Here is a 19,258-nt window from a genome sequence, read left to right on the forward strand (position 1 = left end):
TGGATGCAGCTCAGGATGCAGGACGTGGGCTGGGATGCGGGATGTGTAATGAGGGGCAGGATGCAGGACGGGATGGCGAATGCAGGATGTGGGATGAGGAGAGGGATGCAGGGAGGGATGCGGGATCCGGGATGTGAGATGAAGAGCAGGGAGCAGGATGCAGGGAGGGATGCAGGGAGGGATGGATGCAGAGCAGGATGCGGGAAGGGATGTGGGATGGGTTCAGGGAGGGATGCGGGATGCGGGGTGAGATGTGGATGGGATGCAGGCAGCGGTGCCTCTGCCCAGAGCTCCGGGGACACCCGGGGGAGCTGGGCTGGGACAGCGTCCCCCTCCCATCCCCATCCTCGGGGCCCTTCTGGCCTCGCTGCCTCCACCCTGTCCCTCCCCACCACGGATACCGCGGGGAGCGCTGTGAAAGTGACCAGAATTGGGCATTTCGCCCATTTTTTTTCGCCGCCGTCGTGTTTCGTGATGTTCGTTTCCCTCCTTTTCGGGTTGTTTACTTGTTTTATTTGCAGCGGGTTTGGGCTGAGAGACTCCAGATCATCTACACCCCGTGCTGGTTTGGGTCAGCAAGGCTTTTAGGAGCCCTACTTGTGGTTTAGGAGCCCTATTTTTGGTTTATTAGACAGACTAACCCAGAGAAACAGCAAAGTGGGCCTGTGTGGTTTTTAATTTTATTTTTTTCCAGTTATAAGTCAGGTTCAGGCAACTAAGAGGATGAAACATCACAGAGTCTTAAAATTAACCCTTCTCGTAAATCTTAAAGTTAATTCTGGCATCTTATGGTGGTTTGAAGACCAGCTAATGGAGCTGCTGGATACCAAGAGGATATATCTGTGGAAATTTCATTTTTTCCTAGGTTTTCCATAGTCATCCTTCAGGCCCCCACAACTGAATATTGCTGAGCCAGATGCTGGGTACAGGGATGCTGTTTTGGGGCAAAATGTGTTTTTCCATGTATAAAGTACTAGAGAGATGTTATCGTTTTGTGGAGCAAAGGCATAGGTTCAAAATCAGCAAAATGTTAATTATAAGTGTTGCTTGATGAGAGAAATGCAATTCTGCAGGAGTTTTTGGGTTAAACCCAAAAGCTTTGCTCAGCATGACACGAGCTAGTGCACTGTCTCAAAGGACCTTGCCTGATTAGCACTCAACAGAGGTTAAAAAGAAAAAAAAAAAAAACTATCTGATTTCATATGGTTCTGACACTTCTGGAGGCTTAATCTGCATATCTTGATGGTGATGTTTCTGTACCAACCCCGTGGAGGGTTTTTCTGAGAGACGTGGAGTTAACCCCAGCTGAAGAGCACTGCTCCGTGCACATCCTTCATCCTCGAGAAACATTAAATAACCCTATCTATAATAGTGATCAGGGATGTTTATTACCTTTTTTTTCCAAGCACAGTTTAGTTTTTTTTCCCTCCCCCTCCAAGTATCTGACCATGAAAGGGTGCAGAGTGAAAGCAGTTTGCTTAAACCCAGCTCAGATAAGATGAACGGATATTGGGTTTGCTTTTACCTAGGAGCACTGTCACGACGGGCAACTTCACAGGCCTGCTGATTATTATTCCTGGCACCTCAGACCACAGCAGCAACTCCACAAAAAAATAAAAAAACGAACATTCAGTATCATTTTATGAAAGATTTTTGAATTTTCCTGTTTAATATGGATGCAAGGATGGCATTCTCTGCAAAAGCAAGTATTGTCATTCACGTTGCATTGGGCTACGATGAAAAAACATTTTGGAAACTCCCACTGGTGCCACTTAAAATTGGCTATTTTTCAGGCTTTGAGGAGAAAGACACTGAGAAATCAGCACCTAAAGCATAATCTTCCAAATGAACCTAAAGAGCCAGGGAAGAAGAGTTTCAGGGTTTTGTTTATAACAGGTTTATCACTTGTTTGATTTTGTGTTTCTCGCTCCTAGAGGGACTTGCTTTCAAACCTTGCAAAATCCTGCCATCCTGAAATTCTTAGGAATTTTCAAATCACAGGAGTTGGTGCCCATCAGGGCTTTTTTTTTTTTTTTTTTTCTGGAGGAGACATGAAAAGGAGATAAAACCATAAAACACACACACAACTGGTATAAAAATTAAAGTTCTTTAGTGCCACAGTGAGGTGAATTTAGGATTTGTCAGGAAAACCAGGAGTTAGCAACATCTTCTTGCAGGAAGATTATTGCCCTATGTGAAATGCAGAGTCCATTTTATCTGTACAGCTCCTTTTAAGTTCTTAGCACCTCTTTTATGGCCAGTTGTCTTCAAATTTCACCATTATTTTTCCTGCACATTTCTTGCAGATCAGTGGATCTGCTGCTGGCCCCCAAGGCACCCCAGAAATCTCCTCCTTCCCTCAGCCTGTGGCCACTCACCCCGAATTTCATTTTTAGGGAGGTGCTCACTCTGAATCCAGGAAAATGGAAGGATTCAGGCAGCAGAAATGAAGCACACTTGATCCCACTGAGGAAGATGTAAGGTAAAAGCTAATAATATGATGAAAAATGTGAGTTATGCACTTCCTCTGCTTGGAAAATTCAGCAGGGTGGACGCTATGAGTCACTGGCATAAAGCTACTGAAATCTGCAGGAAAAAAAAAGGCAGCAGAACATACTCTTTTTATTTCTGATTTTCTTTTTCTGGAAACAACCCTACACATTCATGCAAATTTTGTACTGAAAACGCTGAAGAGAAATACAAATATGGTGACAAATAAAGTACCACCCATTTAAAAAAACGTTTAATCAAAAGAAAATATATTAAAGCAGTGGTTTTCCAAACTGACTGAAAATAAAGGAAATCATTTTATGCCAGTTGAACAGTCAGCTTTCCATTTGAGATTATTTATAGATTCTCAGTCTACAGAGTTTTCTCTTTCTTTTTTACAAGTTGGGGTTTTTACACTATAAGGTTGTTTTCTTCAGACTATTTGTCAGGTTTCAGTGAGATATTTGCAGCTTTTTAATACTCCTGTCTACATAATCTTTTCCTTGTTCACAGCATTCTCATTTCTACTGCTAAGCAAATGGAAAGCCAAAAAAGAAAAAAAAAAGAAAAAAAATCACAGAAAAAAAATCACAGAAAAAAAAAATGCAGATTATCTCTCTTCCAACATCACTTTCTCTGGAGATAGATGGATGGGCTCTGTAAAAGGAATTTGCATAGTCTCCATCTTGCCTGATTGTATCAGGAGAATGATTTTCATATAAACACACTTTTGACTTAGCACTTCATCACGCAATCTTTACACGGCCCTCTCCAGAATATTCATTGATTTTTGTCTTCTGATCTTGTGTTATCTCTGCCTTGCCTCGGAAATCTGATTTGACTTATTAGCAAGTTGGGCCGTGTCCAGGCTTTTCTGAGAATTCTTTTGCTGTTAATAATTCTGCAGCTCACAAGGAGTTTGGGCCTCTTCCACATGCCAGGCTGGGAGTTTGTCCTCAGCTTCTGTAAGCTACAAATGTTTTGCTCTTAATTGCATTTCTGTTTTCCTGATAGACCCTGGGGGTGAATTGCTGGGGCAGAGTGATCAAGAAGCCAAGGAGGAAGAAAATAAGGAATATGAGGAGCAAGACTTTGTATAAGCAGAAGGAGGAAAGTTTCTGCCACCAGCACTCAGGTTAGCAAAATACTTTGCATTTTCACCATAATTTCTGCAGGTCTTGCAGGTGTCATGAATGCCTGCACAGTCTGGAAATGAGCGAGTTTTATTCCATTAGATGGCAGAAATCTGGTTTAGGAAGTGATAAAAGGAAAATATTGAAGGCAAACTTCGAACTGAACAGGTTCAGGAGTGGATAAGATACTTCTAAAGGCAAACTACCAACTCCTGTTGTCTTAAACACTGATTTTTCAGGTAAGTTGAAAGAAAATAATCAGTTCCTGTAAATGACTTGATTTGCTTTTACTACTCTCATTTTTTAAAGCTGCAGATAAGACTGCAGTGCCAGCTGAGTCTCAGAAAGAATATCAGTGAATATCTGCTGGAAAATCAGTGATTTCTCCACCTGTGGGGGCTGCATCATCCCACAAAGAGCACAGGTACTTAGATGTCATTTTTCAATCTGTGTGAACAGGACTGATTTTCTGGTATCTAATACCACGGACCATGTGATTTTAGGGAATTGTGGCGCTCTCAAAACTAGAAGTGAGTCCAAGGAGTGACATTTTCGCATGGAAAACTCTGCCAATTTTTACTCAGTGCTGGACCATCACCAACAAAAGGCTTGCTACCATCCTTCAAGCCATTCAGGCAAAAAAAGACACTTTTTATGACTGAACCACCAGGCAGCCCCAGCCACTAGGGGTAAGTTTTTTGCTTGCTGCTGCATCCTCCCAGGCAGCACCGAAAATCTGAAGATTTTGGCCACTCTTCAGAGCATCCACTGAGCAATCTGAGTGCAGCCTCCAAGCAGCTGCTTGTCCCAATACAAAAAGAGGCAGCTCAGCTTTCCAGTGGCACATTCCCAAGGCGTCTGCTCTGCAAGCAGAGCCCGTGCCAGTGGCCTTGGATAACTGGAGCCTGCTCCTGGCTTGTGCTGGGACCTGCTCTGTGCCCCCCTGGGATGGTGCTGCAGGGCTGGCAGCCTTGCAGGGCTTGTCTCCCGTGCTGGGTGGTGTTTCCTGGGGCGTGTGGAAATGTGGGGAGACGTGGTTACACCCAAAATTTTCGGAAGGGTTTGGATCTTGACCCCCAGGCAGGAGCCAGTGGCCACCTGGCTTATAGGAGGGCAGGACACCAGGGCACAAAACCAGCTGGTATCCAGAGGCAGAGCCCTCCAGGCTCCCACTCTGAGGCCAGGAATGTCTGGGAATGGCTCTGTGTCACACTTCAGGGTCACTTTTCGTTAGTGGGTTTGCGGATGCAGTGCGCGCCTTGGGTTGGGTGAATATTTTTGGCATTCCCACTGCATCCAAAAAGGCTCAGACGTCTGCACTCACCAGTTGCTGTCAGGAGCTGATCCAGAGGCTTCTTGAAAGAGTTCCTGGCTCACCCTACCTTATTTTACAGCTTCCATGCTCTGTAAGGAGCTCTTGCATTACTCTCAGCAACACGCAGACCCCATCCTTCTCCATCTGGCTGAAACGAGAGGCAGGCTCGGCATCCCTCTCGTCCTGGGGAAATTATTAACACTTGCCCAGGCCCATGGAGCAGGATTCCCAGCGTGAATAAAGGAGCACACGCTATCTAGTCCCAATTATCTGCTCTTTCAGCTGAATATTCCGTGTAGGTAGATGAGGAAACACGAGCCACAACTCTGCCAGTGTGTGACTGGTACACCTCTTACATGTCCCAGCAAGGCACTTCATTATTTTTGCTTCCCAGGGGTTGTGAGCAAAATTAAAATTTCTGTAAGAGCAGATTCCCTGAAGGTCTGGGGTGACCTCTTTTCTCGTTTTGCATGATGGGGCCTTAAATCAAATGCAACAGTTTTCAGTTAATATATTTCATTTGCTGACAGCGTGACATTGTTGGTATTTAGGCTTAAATTCATATTCTGTCAAATCTCATTAGTTTATTTTAATAAGGATCATCCTGATTGTAGCTCCCTGGCTTCAATTATAGCTGAGATATCCTTTAATAACCATGAGAAGCTCTGATATCAGTTCCTTATTTGAGTACTGCTTTGTGGTTTCTTATGGGATGTGCCTCAAACGAGAGGTGCTAACACTTGAAAAATATTTTTTGAGAGATACCTTGTGAAAGATATCTTAGAGGTTTTGCTATTTGCAGTGCTTAAAAGGTGCCTCTGATCGTTGTCTTGAATTCTGCTAGGGTTTTTGTGTCCTGGATACTCAGGTATGTTTTCTCCAAGGAGTTTGATGGGTTGTCATGATCTGTCCTGGCAATTCCATATCTACTTGTGGAATTTATTGTGCTGCTGCTTGGAAGTGATGGATGGCATGGTTCCCTGCAAAGGAAGCAGTCACTTTGTCTTTTGAGCCCATTAACACATTTTCTACGGGGAGGTTTCTGTGGTAATAGAATGCTCCGTTTTTGACAGCAGCATTTCCACCTGCAGGTGTGGCTTTCATGGTGGGGTTTTTTTGGGGGGGATTTGCTAGAATTAAAACTCATTATTTGAGTATATATGTATAGGTCAACTCAAATAATAATTCTGCTCGTCCTCTGTGCAGGGTTTCCATCGGTGCAGCTGAAGGAAAGCTGGATGAACTTATTCCCATTTCCTGTTTACTTGTCCTTGGAAAAAAATTGTCAAAGGGGATGAAAACCTTGTCCAGCTTGTGACAAGAACCAGTGAATCACTTTTGATACCATCTCATGATCCCTATCTCGTAGAGTATTTTGAAGTGGAGTCTCTGTCAGTACAAATATATTAAACATATGCACACATAGGATGGGGCTGCCAAGAACTTAATGAATTTAAATGTTTAGGAGCACAGCGTTTGTACACTGGGGTGTGTTCACACCATGATTTTAAATGCTGTAGACTGTTGGTTTTAATTTCTTGAATGATTCAGTGTGGAAAATATTCATCAGGTTATAAAAATGTGTTGACTTTGATCCTTCTTTATTTTCTTTTTTAGGAAGACTGAAAATCTTTGCCGTCACTGTAAGTGGAAAATCAATATAATAAGAAAATGATGATTTACCTTTTCATATGGAAATATGTCTTCTGAGCACAGTTAGAAAAAGAGTCTTATAAAGACCAGATTCAGGGAATTTTTTTTTCCTTTTTAAATGAGGATGGTTATTTAAGAAAAACAATTTAAATGGGAGAAAAAATCTTATTCACCAGTGCTGAAATTAACTTCACCTGCATAAATTCTGAGTTAAAATCTATGAAACCATTCATATGAGGAGAACCAAATGATGTTGGAATGCTGAAGTTTTACAGTTGTGAGCTATGCCACATTACTAAAAATCAAGCCCTACATAGTAAAAGTCTTTCAGCTCAGCCCAGCTTTCCTCATACTTTTGCAATAAATGCAAAAGGTATATATCCTTAGCAACATGAGAATTTCTCTATTTTAAAAGGCACATCAGAGCTCTGCAGAGAATCTACAAGAAAGGAAGCAGAGTTAAAAACACCAAAAATGGTAAAATTAAATAAAAAAAAAATGGTGAAGCCTTGCTGGCCAAAACACAGAATGAATAAAGGGGTTCTGTCATTTGTGGAGGATACAAACTAAAATAGCAGTTCAGGGTATAACCCTGCAGAGCTCCAGCCACAGGGACCCTCATCTTGATCTATAAAGAGGATTGGAGTCTTTAAAAATGGGTTTCCTATCTTCAGAGTCTCTGCTCCTTTCAAGCTGCACCACGAACCATTCACCACAAGCAGCAGGCAAATAACTGGCTGAGCTGGGGATCAAATGTAGAAAAACTCCTTAGATTTAAAAAAAGCCCACCCAAGCCAAACAAACAAACAAACAAAAAAAAGTTGCTCTTATGCTATTTTGTGTCAGTGAATAATCAGAGTGATATTTTCATAGCATCCCAAATAAATACCTGAATGCCTTCCTAAAACAGCTGAAAAAGCCATTTAAAAAAAAAAAAAAATGGTTTCGTTTGTGCTTTTAAAAATAATTGCTATGTATATGTGTGTGCATGTCTTTTTTTGAACCTGACATTATTTCTGTCCCCACCAATGAAGTATTCTGTGGAGAAATGTCACAGTCAATAAAAAACTACTTCTTTAGTTCTTTCCTGCATCTTATACTATTTTTCAGGTGGATCTAATACTACCTTTTTTCCCAATTCTCTGTGCATTATTGGATAATACAAAGAGAGGTCAAACAATTTGTTTTTCAGTCTTCATTTTCTGAGGGAGGCCCTTGTGACAAGAGAGTACCAACAAAGCAATTGGTGAAAAGAATTATCTTTCTTCTCAGCAGGGAAAAAAATTTTATGGTCACAGAAAACTCTTAGAATAAGGGCAAACAATGAGGGCAACACAGTTGTATTTTTAAGTATTTAGTGAATAATTTAACTATTACATTATTTTCTTCATGCCAGGAGATTTTTGAGCCCAGCAGATTAAGGCAGCTGGGCAGTACATTGGACAGAAACCCAGTCTGAACAAAAAAAAGTTTCTGGATATTGAATTTTATATTCTCCACATTCCTTTAACATAACAATAGACCAAAATTCTTTTCCCTCTTTTAGTCAGAATACTTGCTGATCTTGGTTGCAGCTTTCCAGTACGAGGGACTACAAATGAAGAGCCTTAATTAAAAAAAAAAAAAATATCTTTGGTTATTAAGGAAGTTCTTTATTGATCTCCATTTTAGGGAACTAGAAAATAATGTTGTTTAGAAGAGAAGTGTTTATGAGGTTTTGGGTGCAGCAGGATTATTGAATTTTATAGGTAGATCCAATCCAGAGTAGTGAAAGAATTAATTGCTTTTTGCACACATAATCTAAAATTTCCACGTTTTCTGTAAATTCACCTAATTAATTCTTCATTAAAACCCAGACTTTTACATCTGAAACCACTTAACTCCTTGTACAGTGCCCTGAAAGAGCTATAACACCAAATATAGAGGAAAGCACACCTATCTGTGCACAGTTTGATGCTGATTCACAGTAAAGTGAGAGGCAGCTGTTTGTGCTGCCAGGTGGAAAACTGAGAGTGCACAGCCAGTGAAATGCACCCGGGATAGGTTTAGGGGTGAATTCTGTGATGTGATCCAGAGAGGGACAATTCAGATGCTTGAATTCAGCAGCAAAAAGTCAGAATGAGGGCACTGCCTCGGGCAGGTAGAGAAGGTAGAATTTGCCATCTAATAGGCATTTGATTTTGTATTTATCTACCTGCATTTAACCTTTTATTTTTGGACCTACAACATTGACTTGGAACTTGCTTTATCACATTATCTTATATCAAATATCCCCTGCTCATACAGTGTTTCGTGGTTTTTTGTTGTTTTTTTTTTTTTTTTTCCAAGGTGATGAGCAAATTGCTGTTGTCATCTTTAAGTATGCAAGAAAATAAAATGCTGTAATTCCGGTGCCACAGTTTCAAGGCAAAAAGAGCAATTGGTACAGGCTGGCTGAGATTAGATTGGTGTTCACATGTTTATTTGTGAGAGCTGCCTTTCTTGAAGGCTGCATAGGTTTACTTTCTGTAAAGGGTATTGATGCCAACTGAACTGATTTCGCAAGAAAATGAATGCAGTGCTTTGACAGAACAAGACAAATTCAGTCTGAATAAAATTTCCAGTGTATGGCCTTAAATGCACCTAAAAAAATCCAACAAATTGACACCTTAGTTAAAAAGCTAACTGAGTTAAATATGGTATTTAATATCTTTGTATACGAGAAGATATTCATCCTACCAGAATCAACTGGTCTTGAGTAGGTGCTGCTAGAAATTTATTTCTTATAGGTGAAAAGTTCATGGTCTACAGGTGAGAAATTAAGGTGAGAAATTAAGAAGAACTTGATTTGAAAAAGGAAAGGTGGAAGAGGTCTGGATGCTGCAGCTGAAAACCAGCACAGCAGAGCTATTTTCTCAATGGGTGAAGAGTCAGAAGGTGATTTTTCTTGGAATGGTGACAGATACTTGTTGCTGAGCAGAATTTGCCTGTTCCATTTCAGCTCCTCTCATGGAACAGTGCACTGCCAAAAAAATTCCAGGGGAGGCAGGAGGCAAATGTGCATCTCTGGCAGGAGGCTGGAGGTCTGTGTGTTAACCAGCAAAAAAAAAAAAACAAATTAAAAAAAAAATAAAAAAAAAATAAAAGTGTGTATGCCATTTTGGAGGCAATTCTAGTCTTTACTTAAACTTCTCTCAGCACCTGGAGCATCTCATGTTGGTGTCTAGCTGGGTGGACATCCTTGCCCTGCAAACAGTGCCTGGAACTCTCCTGCTGGAAATCCCAAGCTGCACGTAAAGATCCTGCTCTATGTCAAACAGCAGACTTCAGACAGTGATGTTTGAAGCTTTGCCAAAATTGGGTGCTGACTTAGGTTCACCCAGGAGGGCCTGCTGGAAATTAATAACGAGCAACATGATGCATCCCAGCATCAGCCAGAGGGATTTTCCTTCCCTCTGCTTTGTTCCCCTGAGCAGTTACTCCCTCTCAGGTCAGATGTTCACTTCAAATATATGTGGGTTTTTCTGGATCACCAATCTTAATCTTTCCCGGTCACTTTCCTGGCTCATTTCTCTTCTGTGCTGATTTCCCTTGAAAATATCAAGTCCTGTTCTGCTACAGTGCTGAAGTTACCCCTTTTCCTCCCCACCTTCCTCTTCCCCCAGGCACTCCACCAATGTTTGGTGTCCCAGTTGAACAGAAGGAGCAGTCCTTGCATACTGCAGCTTAAAAATGGTGTTTAATGTTTGCATGCATTGAGGCATCATTGACAACCTTTTCTGCAGCTCCTGGGACTGTGCTTATCCAGAATATTTTTCACACCAGGTCAATTTTCCTCCCCATACTTTCACACCTGAACTTACAAGATCCACTCATTGCCCTGTGTTGTTCATCTGCTTCATGGACATAACATGGAGTTTACAAAGGGTCCTGTTTGGCTACTCTGTATCAGCTAAAATTTATTTTTGATTGTAAATTCCATAGCAGATATGTCAGCAGATCTTAATTTTGATTAATAAATCTGCAGCCAGTTTTGTTAGTTTAATGGGAGAGTGTGAAAAAAAGAATGATTAAATTAGACTTCTGAGGTGGGCATTTGACCAAAAAATAAGTCATGGTGAATGAAGTCTTAATCTGTTACATTTTTCCCAGAGGAATAGGCTCCACTCTCCCAAACTGACTTTATCCAGCGCAAGCATTGCTAACAAAAATAAGAAAGAAATGTGGGTTACAGTCAACAGGTGGAGATGTCAAGTGCTGCTGGGGTGGAGCAACTGCTCAGATGGAGTTCTCTGATTCCCTGAAGGATGTGAACCTGCATTTCCCTGATAAGTGTCTGCAGCCTGCTCGGGAGAGCGAGGGAAGAGGAGGGAGAAGAGCCTGCTCAGGTCTCCCATTGAAGCCCCACTGCTTTGAATAAATAATTAAGCTTTCACACCTCCCAGGCGAGTGTTCTCACCACAGCTGACACAGTCCCATGTCTGTTCTCACCAACTGTTTAAGTATTTTCAATTTTTTATTTTTTTTGGGGGGAAAGAGAAGCATTGCAGTGTCAGAACCATCACAGCACACAGACAAAAACTGTTGCACCCAACACACGCTGCACGTACAGATGTGGATCTGTCTCCATTCCCCAATTTTATTCGCTATTACTGAAAGGGAAAAAGAATTCCTGACTCCTAGGTGTCCGGGTGAAACATCTGAGTGTTTGTCCTGGTGGGGGTTTGATTTTTTTGGTTATGAGAGGAAGGGCAGAGCTCCAGTTTGGGCACAGGGGTTTGTCCCCACAGTCACAGGACAAAGGTGAACTGGAAGAATCCCACATGACAGCACATGGACCACACTGCATTCCCAATATTCTTCTTGGTAGCTGAACTTCAGTATAGCTGTGATTTAACAGAAGTGAAATTCTTTGATTTCTTTCCTTGAAACAACTTGAAAGCCAGCTGCAGCACTTTAAATGGCTCAGTTTTAGTTTTCCTCTGTAGGTAGGCACTGAAGTGACATCAGTTTAGTAATAGAGTGAACAGATCCTATGGGAGAATGACCGACCTTGAAATATTAAAAAATCAAAATATAAAGCCTGTGTAATTAGACCAGAAAAGTGGAAGCCTAATGCTCTAGTGAGGCCAAGTGGCATATATGAAAATATTAAACAGCTGCTGGCAACGTGGCACTGAAATATCAGATAATGCCAGTTCTGTTCTCAGATGAATTCCGAAGGCATTTCTTCTTGGAAGCTCACTTAACACTGGTAAGAACCATCTGAATTTTTCATATGCCTTGATGGGTTATAAATTAGCTGTGATCACTCTGGAGAAAGACCTGTGCCTCACAGGAGAAAAACTGAGTGAGAACATCTGCTCAGCTGTGCCGTGGTGGTCAAAGAAGCAAAGAGCTCAGCGGGTTATATCAGGGAAAATGTGTAGAACAAAGCTGGAATTTCAGTATTGCTGTTGCACATGTAGATGCATTATCTTTATTTCTGTGCCTAATGCTTCAGGAATTCCAGAATGTCAGGGAAAACGCTACAAGTGTGCAAGCTCGGTGTCTGACTACCCTTTGTTTGGTTTTAAGGTGAGAAATGACAGCTCGTTTTATTTTTATTTATAGCCTTGTTTTCATTACATAAAAATAGTGCTTAAAGCTTGAGCAAGTATTAACTCCTATAGCCCTATCATAAATAAAAGTGAGAGAAAATCTTTATATTAAGGTCATCCTGTCTTAAATAAAGATTCAAGTACAAAGCACATAATTTGAGTTGTCAGAGGATTTTTCACATGAAGAGAGCTTGAAACAATGGAAAAAGTTTGAATTATTGAGTGTGTAGAGGAATTGTGGCCATAGTAGAGTAAAAACCCCAGAAGATGGAGCAACAGAGGGAGCTGAGACCTTTTCCTTCTCTCACAGAAGAACTGAGGGATGCTCAGTGAAATGAAAAGGTGGAAAGAGCTTCCAGGAAGGCTGAAGGTCTTAATGTCACTACTCTGGTCAGAAATGTGGAATTCCTCCCTGAGTTTCTGGTGCTCTTAGGAGATCTCAATGTCCAAAACGGCATCTGCTCATGAGCCACTCTCCTTTTTTATTTTTATTAATTTATAAGAAGAAAGAAAAAAAATTATAAACACACAGAAAAATACATCAATGCAAATCAAAACGGCTGGTATTTGCCTACAATCTAAGTAGAGCTTTTGGTAAATGATAAATATCTTGGTAAACGTCTTAATTTCCTCTGGAGCAGGGAAATCAGGATGATCTGATGTTTGACTGATGACATTGTGGGCTAAAGCTTTCTGCTGTCTCCCATTTCCTGTTGACTCTCCACACTCTGTTTAGATTTTTCATGAAATACAGTACCCCTCCTGCGGTTTTTTTTTTTAAAATGGTATCTCAGAAAAACCAGGGGACGTTCAGCTTAACAAGGCTCTTGCCACTATTAAAAACTGATGTCGGATCTAAAACAATGAGGAACATTTATACTGCTTTTTCAGAATATTTGTGAGGATTATTCATCCTCAGCCATAGCAAAGCTGAGTCTTGAGCATTGTGGTGTGTGGTGCATTATGTTTTCCATTAATAAGCCCTTGCTTTGGGGCTATTTTTTAGTGTATGCTTAAGTTTATAACTTAATAATGTTTTATTTTTAGTATGTTACCTGGAATATTGGCAAGGTACTGCAGGGACTGATATGAGCAAAGACCCTTCAGCTGCTCAAACCTTCCACATCACACTTAAAGATACATTTCTACACACAGTAAATTCTTTGGAAAATTCATAGGATAAAATCATGCAATCTTTTAGGCTGGAAAAGACCTTTAAGCTCATCCAGTCCTGCCCATGTTGTTAAGAATTGGTCATTAAAAAGCAGTAAATATTTCAGTCCAGGGCCTGTGTCATCAAGGTGGGAAGAATAACTTTGCAGCGAGCAGGTGTGGCAGAATTGTTTCCTTACATATTGAGGACAAAAGCTAAATTTGTAAATCATTGTTATTCAGTACAGAGACAAGAGTTTGAACTGTTTGTTCCCTGTATAATTCAGGAGCATCCCACTATGGTGGGGATGGCTGCCTAAAAACACATGAATTTTTCACCTGGCAAGGCAGAACTTTGTTCTTCCCCTGAAATCTGTGCATCTTTGCTCTCCCAGGAGATATTGGCAAGGATGAGAGATGGAAGCTGCACTCCCCCCAGGAGCTGAGTCCTCCTGCTCACCTGGTCGTGATTTTGGAGTTGCTTCATTGCAGGAGGTGATGCCTCAGGATTTTGGCTTTTATATTTTCCATCCATTTGTAACCCTGCAGTTGTTTGGTGTGTGACTCTAAACTCCACAGCCAGTGTGAGCTGCTGCTCTCCCATTTTGGGCACACACAACAATTCCTCTCCAGGCTGGCAATCAAGGACCCCTCACTGCCCCAGGCCCCAGAGATGGAAACAAAAGGGATTGGGGCAGCAAACTGGGGGTAAATGACTTCATGACCTGGAGCTGGAATTGGGGATTAACCCCAGTATGGAAATGGACCAGACTTATCCAAGTGTGAAAACCCATAACCCCATTTTGGGTGTAGCCCTTAGGGGGCTTCCCAAAATGTACCTGAAGGCCTTCAGTAAATACAACTGCTTTTTATTCTCTTAATTCTGTCTGGCCTCTGTTTTTAGTGCTTTTAGGCATCAGTGAAATCAAAGGGCCAGACATCCAGTGCTGTTCAGACTTTGGGGACACCTCATCTTACACAATTCCTCTCTTTACACCCATTTTGGTGGGGTGGAGGGGCAAAACAAGTTTCTTTCTGCTGCTTGCCCTAATCTCGTGCTTTTGGTGATTTGTGAAGTTACTATTCCTTCTTTCTGGAAGAGTTCTGACTGATGCTCATTTGGGATTCCTCCATGGCCTCAGTTTCCCCGGTGGGAATGAATTAGGAGCTCCCCAGCTTTGCTTTGTGCCATGGCAATGCACTTGATATTCCTGAGCAGTGGCAGAGCATCTTCTGCCAAAGAGATCCAAACCAAAGAGATCCAAACAAAGACGACAAAGATAAAGACCAGGGGACAGGCAGGAGGTCAGCAAGGGACAAGACCACGCCACTTTTGGAGGAACAAATGGCAAAGGCTGGAGGCGCAAAAAAGCCCCTTTGATGTTTCAAAATGACCAAAGAAATCAGCGCTCTGCAATCAACCTCAAAACAAGTTTTATTACTGCCTTTCTGTGCTTTGAGCAAGCAGTTTTGCACCCTCAACAAAGGAAGGGTGGAGCTATAAATGATTACACACGGTAGGAAATTTTATCAATAATGAGAAGGGACTGTTGTAATCTGGAGATCAGAAACTCTCTCAGGCAGATAAGGTAGTGCTGACACGTGTGGTATCACACTGACTGCTGCTATTTGTTGCCACAAATTCAATTGTCTTGAATTTGTCACACCAGGATGATGTTAAAAGTACTGCCAGACCCTAAGTCTGAATAGATTTACAGCATAAAAAAAGTTATGCTCAAAAAAGTCGGTTAAGTGACCTAAAATAACTGACTGTACTGCATATACATATGAAGGCTGATTTTCTGTGATAAAAAAAAAAGTAAAAAAAAATTTTTTTCCATTTTATAACGGGGACATTGCAAATTAGTAGCGTTTAAGTGTTAAAGTGGAGGAAACCTATTGAGAATAGAGAAAAAAAGGGAAAAACGTGCATTTTAAAATTGAATCAATGAGAAAAGCCACATATGTAGATGAGCTGTGCCAAACCATGCACTAGAAAATTTAATTAATTTAATTAATATCACCTCACTTGGGGTGAAAGTTAAAGCTTGCTCTTGATGCCTGACTTATGAAAAAAAAGGCAAAAGATTGTAAAGAACGGACTTTTATAGGAAAAAAGTGTTGAGCAAACCTAAGTAACAATTGATGAATGATGTTGATAGTAGCCCTGGTCTAACTGTTCTGAAGGCAGACATTAACACAATTATTCCAGGAGTATCTGGAACAATACTCAGGCAGGTTTGCTTAGCAATAGTTGAGGCTTCCGAAATAATGCAAAATACGGTAAATTAAAGATAAAAATTTTTCAGCATTTATTCAGATCTATGTCTTCTCCATTTAATGGTTTTAGTGGGTATGTTTCTAGAGTTCCTATACATCTATTTCTAATAAGAAGACTAACACACTTCCATCCTCAAAGCACTCTTCCCTTAATAAAGAAATATTTTAATTATTACTAATCTCTCTTTCTGAGGGAGAAATAAACATGCTGTGGTCTCATTTGTTCTGTAGCTAAGTTATTGATGCTGTGATTAAGATGTTAATTGATTTGGAGTGACAGCAGGCACAGAAGGCAGAGGTACTCAATCACAGAGTCACAGAGCCATGGAACATGAAGGGGTAGGAAGGGACCTTAAGGAACATCCAGCCTCAATTCCCTCTGCCATTGGCAGGGATGCCTCCCACCAAGCCAGGCTGCTCAGGTTTTGGGTGAGCATCAGGCTGGGGTGGCTGGAGACAACATCCCTGTGGGTCAGTGGGACGGGATGGACAGGACGGACACAGTGGATTTCATCCAAGGGTGTTGGGACCCGGACAGTCCCTGTGCAGGGAGAGACATCTGTCACCTGTGGGATATCCAGGGGTGACCTGGACACATCTGTCACCTGTGGGATATCCAGGGGTGACCTGGACACATCTGTCACCTCTGGGACATCCAGGGATGGCCTGGACACATCTGTCACCTCTGGGACATCCAGGGGTGACACCTGGACACATCTGTCACCTGTGGGATATCCAGGGGTGACCTGGACACATCTGTCACCTCTGGGATATCCAGGGACAACCTGGACACATCTGTCACCTCTGGGACATCCAGGGATGGCCTGGACACATCTGTCACCTCTGGGATATCCAGGGAAAACCTGGACCCATCTGTCACCTCTGGGACATCCAGGGGTGACCTGGACACATCTGTCACCTCTGGGACATCCAGGGATGACCTGGACACATCTGTGACCTCTGGGACATCCGACATCCGGGGATGACCTGGACACATCTGTCACCTCTGGGACATCCAGGGGTGACCTGGACACATCTGTCACCTCTGGGACATCCAGGGATAACCTGGACACATCTGTCACCTCTGGGACAGCCAGGGGTGACCTGGACACATCTGTCACCTCTGGGACATCCAGGGATAACCTGGACACATCTGTGACCTCTGGGACATCCAGGGATGGCCTGGACACATCTGTCACCTCTGGGACATCCAGGGGTGACCTGGACACATCTGTCACCTCTGGGACATCCAGGGATAACCTGGACACATCTGTGACCTCTGGGACATCCAGGGATGGCCTGGACACATCTGTCACCTCTGGGACATCCAGGGGTGACCTGGACACATCTGTCACCTCTGGGACATCCAGGGATGGCCTGGACACATCTGTCACCTCTGGGACAGCCAGGGGTGACCTGGACACATCTGTCACCTCTGGGACATCCAGGGATGATCTGGACACATCTGTCACCTCTGGGACATCCAGGGAAAACCTGGACACATCTGTCACCTCTGGGACATCCAGGGATGACCTGGACACATCTGTCACCTCTGGGACAGCCAGGGATGACCTGGACACATCTGTCACCTCTGGGATATCCAGGGATAACCTGGACACATCTGTCACCTCTGGGACATCCAGGGATAACCTGGACACATCTGTGACCTCTGGGACATCCAGGGATGACCTGGACACATCTGTCACCTCTGGGACATCCAGGGATGATCTGGACACATCTGTCACCTCTGGGACAGCCAGGGATGACCTGGACACATCTGTCACCTCTGGGATATCCAGGGATAACCTGGACACATCTGTCACCTCTGGGACATCCAGGGATGACCTGGACACATCTGTCACCTCTGGGATATCCAGGGATAACCTGGACACATCTGTCACCTCTGGGACATCCAGGGGTGACCTGGACACATCTGTCACCTCTGGGACAGCCAGGGGTGACCCTGGTGACCAGACAAAGGTGAAGCTGGACCCTTATTCCAGAAATCCCAGCAGTTCAGCTGAAGAAGCAGCTCCAGGCTGCTCAGCCCTGCCTGGTGCCTGGGAAAACCACGGAGCCCGTTGCTGGCTGTGGGATGGAGAAGGCCCTTGGGGCTCTCAGCGTGGCTTTAAATCACACCTGGGGAGTGCTGGCTGGAGCTGTGTGGGGAGAGCAGAGGGTGTCTGTGCCTGGGCTGCTGCCACACACACGCTGGGCAGTGATGTCTCAGGGATGGACGCTGACAGATACAAATCCTGTTTTTGATGGTGGGACTTGGAGGGCTTTGGCCATTCATATTGGCCTGGTAGCAAGAGGGGCATCACTGGGCTGTGTCTGAAACCTCTCTGGTTGAGAATCTGCCCTGGCTTAACCCTGGCCAGCAGCTCAGCCCAGCCCATCTGTTCAGTCACTCCTCACAGTGAGATGGGGGAAGAGAGCCAGAACACTTAAAGTGCTAAAACTCACCATGAGTGATCAAGTGATACGAATTCCCTAAAATAAAAATCAAGCTTGCAACTGAGAAGTCTTCTCTCCCCTTTATCCTGGTATAACTGGGATATTTAATGCATTGGACTTGATGTGATTTTTCCTGAGAGAAGATACTTCAGTTTATTCACAGGTCATCTACCAATAATTCCAAATGAAAGCAGAGATGAAAAAAGCCCCCTCTGAGTTGCTATTCAGAGAAAACTTAGGAAGAAGTTGAATCCTTATTTGTACTTTGAAATTCTTAATTAAAAAGAAAATCAAAGCAAAGCTGTCTTTTGCAGTTGATAATACGTTCTTTCAGCAGGGCCTCAATGCTCCAACATGATGACAAATGACCCTGTGCCATTACAAATATCATATTTTTCTTATTACCAGGCCAATTCCTATAAGAATAGAGGCAAATCTTCGTTTCATGCATATGTTGCACTATCCATGTGCCCAAGTACTTTGTTCTGGGCTTCCACAGAATGTTGAATTGTGTTTTCTGACTTAAATGGTGCTTTCTGTTTTCCAAAGATTTCTACATTGTGTTCAGGATGTCACAATTAAGAGAGAGATGACAGAGGTATAATCTGGAGTCTGACCAGCCTGACAGGAACAGACTTTGTGGACTTAGGTGCACCAGGACCAAAAGCTTAAATCTCAATCTATAATGAAGATGTAAATTTTAATAAATTTGTTGGTGTTTGCAGGATCTCAATTCCTTTTTATTCTGCCTTTTACTCTGGAATAGTTTCATTGTGTATAACTTCATCCCTAAGAAATTTGTGGGACTCTGCATTTTTTCTTTCCTCTTGTTTCTGCTTTGAAGATGTGTACAGATCTCAGTATCTAAGATTCTGAAGGGAAACTCAGTTTGTTAAAATGCCAGTAAAAGCTGATTAAAATGCCTGTAGGCTGCAGAAAGCGCCATAAATGGGGCAATCTCTTGGATTGCCCTAGCACTGAAAAATCTTGGATGGGCTATTCATCTGTCAAAACCAAAACATTGCAAATAGATCCTCATTTGGCAAATCATCCAGAGCTGGTACCAGCTCCTGAGTGGGAGCACGGATGCTGTATTTCACCCTGACCTAAACACCTGTCAGGCTGCACTGAGCCAGCCTCTCCAGCACCAACAAATCATGACCTGGCTACGACCACGCAGGGACATTTTAATGTACTTT

The 19,258-nt window shown here is 42.7% G+C and overlaps 1 long non-coding RNA gene across 1 annotated transcript; it reads left to right on the top strand.

Annotated features, from left to right (window-relative positions):
• Window positions 1-382: 382 nt before the first annotated feature.
• On the top strand, window positions 383-9,511 carry LOC148219559 (uncharacterized). The gene is made up of 5 exons (XR_015799494.1): window positions 383-2,482; window positions 3,505-3,625; window positions 3,933-4,047; window positions 4,127-4,312; window positions 5,018-9,511. It is a non-coding gene; the product is annotated as an uncharacterized LOC148219559 (long non-coding RNA).
• Window positions 9,512-19,258: the final 9,747 nt, after the last annotated feature.

Source organism: Sturnus vulgaris, chromosome Z (genome assembly GCF_052056855.1).
Source record: "Sturnus vulgaris isolate bStuVul1 chromosome Z, bStuVul1.hap1, whole genome shotgun sequence".
Taxonomy (NCBI): Eukaryota; Metazoa; Chordata; class Aves; order Passeriformes; family Sturnidae; genus Sturnus; species Sturnus vulgaris.